The sequence below is a fragment of the Saimiri boliviensis genome, chromosome 13, assembly GCF_048565385.1.
Source record: "Saimiri boliviensis isolate mSaiBol1 chromosome 13, mSaiBol1.pri, whole genome shotgun sequence".
Classification (NCBI taxonomy): Eukaryota; Metazoa; Chordata; class Mammalia; order Primates; family Cebidae; genus Saimiri; species Saimiri boliviensis.
Window position 1 is genome coordinate 71,296,636 of NC_133461.1, and position 5,234 is coordinate 71,301,869.

The 5,234-nt window shown below is 47.6% G+C and overlaps 1 pseudogene; it reads right to left on the bottom strand.

The window, feature by feature from the left end:
• Positions 1-288: 288 nt before the first annotated feature.
• LOC101033871 (transcription factor SOX-15 pseudogene) lies at positions 289-1,029 on the bottom strand (annotated as a pseudogene).
• Between the last annotated feature and the right edge of the window lie 4,205 nt (positions 1,030-5,234).

Below are 5,234 nucleotides of genomic sequence, written 5' to 3' on the forward strand. Positions count from 1 at the left end.
ACATTACTGTAAATTTTATAAACACTGTAAACTTAGGCTAGTCAATTTATTTAAAAAATTTTCTTCAGTAAAAACCTTAGCCTACTATAACACTTTTACTTTATAAACTTTTTAAAAACCGTTTTGACTTTTTTTTTTAATAATACAAAACTGTGTTTAATACTACCAAAAATACAACTGTGTGCTGCTCTCCCTGGCTTCCATGGGAGGACTGCAGGCAGCCCCTGAACTGTAGTCCAATACAGGAAAGGGTCGGCTGCCTCGGGTAGGGAATGCTGCCGGTTTAAAAAAAGGAAGAGGAGGCTGATCTGGTGAGGGCTGCATCCATGAGGGTTAGAGGTGGGTTAGGGGAATGGGGGTACCAGAAAGGGGAGGGTTGTATGGAGTGGGAGAGCCAGGGGGCAGGTAGGGGACATAGGGGGGCAGCAGCTCCCCCTGGAGCCTAGGGTCACTCTGAGGGAGGGAGCACGGTGAGGGGGCCTCCAGTTTGCAGTGAGAAGAGCCATAGCTGCCAGGCAAGTAGGCTGTTGAGTAGTTGGGGGGTTTGTACCCAAAGCCTCTGCTGGGTTGGGTGGTCGCGTACCCTGGCCCCCAGAGTGGGCCGCTGCTGGCCAGGCTGCCTCTTCCCTGTCCGCAGCGGGAAGGTCCGGCGCCCGCGCTCTTGGCCTTGCGCCGAGGCCGGTACTTGTAGTCGGGGTAGTCGCGCAGGTGCCGGGCGCTGAGCCGCTTGGCCTCCTCCACGAAGGGCCGCTTCTCGTCCTCGCCCAGCAGCTTCCACTGCGCGCCCAGGCGCTTGGAGATCTCGGAGATCTTTGGGTTCTGCTGCGCCATCTGGCGGCGCTGAGCGGAGCTCCACACCATGAACGCGTTCATCAGCCGCTTCACCTTCTCCAGGGGTAGCACCCCAGGGACTGCGGGGCTCCCAGCACCCTCCCTCTCCTGGGGTCCCGAAGACTAGGAGGCAGCAGCCGTGGGAGCCGGAGGCTCCAGGCTCCAGGCCTGGTCCTGTGAGGAGCCCGATAGCGCCATGGGTCAGGAGAAGCCTTAAGAGGGCGTCCTGAATGCCCTCCCCTCAACGTGAAGCGTCGATCCTGAAAATGGAAGGGTCTTCTGGAGTCATTGCACAAAAATATTGTTTTCTTTATACACAAAAATATTTTTTCTTTATATCCTTATTCTATAAACATTTTTTCTTTATACACAAAAATATTTTTCTTTATATCCTTATTCTATAAACATTTTTCTTCTTTTTTAAAAAATGCCTTTTTTGTTAAGAGCTAAGTCAGGAACACACACATTAACCGGTACCTACACAGGGTCAGGATCATCAGTATCTCCACATCTTGCCCCATTGGTAGGTCATCAGAGGCAATGACATGCATGGAGCTGTTGTCTCCTATGGTAAGTATACCTTCTTCTGCAATACCTACTGAGGGACCTGTCTGAGGCTGTTTTAAGTTAGCTTCTTTATAGGTAGGAATACACTCTAAAATAAGAATTAAAAGTACAGTTTAGGGCTGGGCACTGTGGTTCACACCTGCAATCCCAGCACTTGGGAGGATGAGGCAGGTGGATCACCAGGGTCAAGAGTTCAAGACCAGCCTGGCTAACATGATGAAACCCTGTCTCTACTAAAAAAAAAAAAAAATACAAAAATTAGCATGGTGGCAGTCACCTGTAATCTCGGCTACTCAGGAGGCCGAGGCAGGGATAATTGCTTGAATCTGAGAGCTGGGTGTTGCAGTGAGTGAGATCACACCACTCTATTCCAGTCTGGATGATGGAAAGAGACTCTGTCTCAAAATAATAATAATAATAAATTAAATTAAAGTATAAAAGCAAAATTTAGTAAATATATTAACCAGTAATAGTCATTTATTATCATCAAGAATAGCATACTGTACATAATTGTATGTGCTGTACTTCTATACAGCACATACAACTCAATGGTGTTGAGTGTCCTGGAATCGACTTGCCTTGCCTTGACTGGATTCGACTTGCCTGCAATCAGCTTGCTTTGTCTTACCTGAAATTGACTTGCTTGTAATTGACAGGCCTTACCTTGCCTGGAATCGACTTGCTCACAATCATCTTGCCTTGCCTTGCCTTGCCTTGCCTGGAATCGCTTTCTCTGAAATCAACTTACCTTGCCTTGCCTGGAGTCGACTACCCAGCAATGACTTGCCTTGCCTTGCCTGGAATAGACTTGCCTGCAATTGACTTGCCTTGCCTTACCTGAAATTGACTTACCTTCAATCGACTTGCCTTGTTTTGCATGGAACCACCTTTCCTGGAATTGAATTGCCTTACCTTGCCTCGAATTGACTTGCCTGCAATCAACTTGCCTTGCCTTGCCTGAAATCTCCTTGCCTGGAATGGACTTGCCTTACCTTGCCTTGCCTTGGCTTGCCCTGACTTTCCTTGCCTTGCTTTGCCTTTCATTGTTGTACCTTGCCTGGTATCGACTTGCCTGGAATCGACTTGACCTGCATTGCCTGGAATCGATTTTCATAGCCTTGCCTGTGTTCACCTTACCTGGAATAGACTCGCCTTGCCTTGCCTAGAAAAGACTTCCTTTGCCTTGCTTGGAATCGGCTTGCTAAAATTGACTTGTCTTTCCTTGCCTGGAATCGCCTTGTCTGGAATTGAATCACCTTGCCATGCCTGAAATCTTTTTTGCTGGTATTGACTTTCCTTGCCTTGCCTGGAATCGCTTTCCGTGTCCTTTCCTTGCCTGGAATCGCCTTGCCCTGCCTTGCCTTGCCTTGCGTTGTTCTGCTTCCCTGGTATAGACTGTCCTGGAATCGACTTACCTTGCCTTGCCAGGATTCAACTTGTCTGCAGTCGACTTGATTTGTCTTACCTGAAATGAAGTTACTTGTAATCGACTTGCCATGCCTTGCCTGGAATTGACTTGCCCGCAATCTACTTGTTAGCCTTGCCTGGAATGGCTTTCTCTGAAATCATCTTACCTTGCCTTGCCTGTATTCGACTAGACTGCAATTAACTTTCCTTGTCTTGCCTGGATTTGACTTGCCCACAATCAACATGCCTTTCCTTACCTGAAATCGACTTGCTTGCAATTGACTTGCCTTGCCTTGCTTGGAGTCGACTTGCCTGCAATGGACTTGCATTGCCTTGCATGGAATCGACTTGCCTGCAATTATGTTGCCTTTCCCTGCCAGGAATCGACTTTCCTGCAATCGAATTGCCTTGCCTTGCATGTAATCGACTTGACCGCAATAGACCTGCCTTGCCATGCCTGGAAATCACCTTGCATGCAGTCGATTTGTCTTGCCTTTCTGGAATTGACTTGCTTTTGTTTGCCTGGAGTAGCCTTGTCTGAAATCGAATTGCCTTGCCATGCCTGAAATTTCTTTGCTGGTATCGACTTGCATTGCATTGCCTGGAATCACCTTCCCTTGCCTTCCCTTACCTGGAATCACCTTGCTGTGCCTTGTTTTGCCTTGCCTTGTTCTGCTTCCCTGATATCAACTGTCCTGGAATCAACTTGCCTTGCCTTGACTGGATTCGACTTGCTTGCAATTGACTTGCCTTGCCTTGCCTGGAATCTACTTGCCTGCAATCAACTTGCCTTGTTTTGCTTGGAATCACATTGCCTGGAATTGAATTGCCTTACCTTGCCTGGAATCGACTTGACTACAATTGACTTGCCTAATCTTGCCTGGTATTGACTTGCCTGTAATCGCCTTGCCTTGCCTTGCCTGCAATCGACTTCTCTGCAATTGACTTGCTTGCACTTCTTGGAATCAATTTGCTTACAGTTGACTTGCGCCTTGCCTTGTATGGAATCAACGTGCTTCAACTGACTTGCCTTGCCTTGCCTGGAATAGACTTGTCTGCAATTGACTTGCTTTGCCTTAACTGGAATCGACTTGCCTGCAATCGACTTGCCCTGTTTTTCCTGGAATCACCTTGCCTGTGATTGTATTGCCTTACCTTGCCTGGAATCGAATTGCCTGCAATTGACTTGCCTTGCCTTGCCTGGAATCCCCTTGACTGGAATTGACTTGCCTTTCTTTGCCTGGAATCACCTTTTCTGGAATCGAATCGCCTTGCCATGCCTGATATGTTTTTCGCTGGTATTGACTTGCCTTGAGTTGCCTGGTATCACCTTCTCTTGCCTTTCTTTGCCTGGAATCACCTTGCGGTGCCATGCCGTGCATTGCCTTGCCTTGTTATGCTTCTCTGGTATTGACTGTCCTGGAACTGACTTGCCTTGCCTTGCCTGGATTCAACTTGTCTGCAATCAGCTTGCTTTGTCTTACTTGAAATCGACTTGCTTGTAATCGAGTTGCCTTGCCATGCCTGGAATTGAGTTGCTCACAGTTGACTTGCTTGCCTTGCCTGGAATCACTTTCTGTGAAATCACCTTATCTTGCCTTACCTGAAATAGACTTGCCTGCCATCGATCTGCATTGCCTTAACTGAAATTGACTTGCCTGCAATCAACTTGCCTTGTTTTGCCTGGATTCGCCTTGCCTGGAATCGACTTGGGTTGTCTTATGTGCAATTGATTTGCCTGCAATCGTGGTTCCTTGCCCTGCCTGGAATTGACTTGCCTGCAATTGACTTGCTATGCCTTGCCTGGAAACGACTTGCCTGCAACCGACTTGCTTTGCAGTGCTTGGAATCGACTTCCCTGCAATTGACTTGCCTTGCATTGCCTGGAATAGGCTTGCCTACAATTGACTTGCCTTGTCTTTCCTGGAACTGACTTACCTGGAATTGAATGGACTTATTTTGCCTGGAATCAACTTGCCTACACTCGACTTGCCTAACCTTGCCTGGAATCGAGTTGCCTGCAATCGCTTTGCCTTGCCTTGCCTGCAATCGACTTCTTTGCAATTGACTTGTATTGCACTTCCTGGCATCTACTTCCTTACAATTGACTTGCCTTGCCTTGCCTTGCCTGAAATCAGCATGCTTCAACTGACTTGTCTTGCCATTCCTAGAATAGACTTAGCTGCAATTGACTTGCCTTGCCTTGCCTGGAATAGACTTGCCTGCAATTGACTTGCTTTGTCTTACCTGGAATCAACTTGCCTGCAATCGACTTGCCTTGTTTTGCATGCAATCACCTTTCCTGTGATCAAATTGCCTTACCTAGCCTGGAATCGACTTGCAGGCAATCTACTTGCTTTACCTTGTCTGGAATCTCCTTGCCTGGAATGGACTTGCCTTGACTTGCCTGGAATCACATGTGCTGTCTT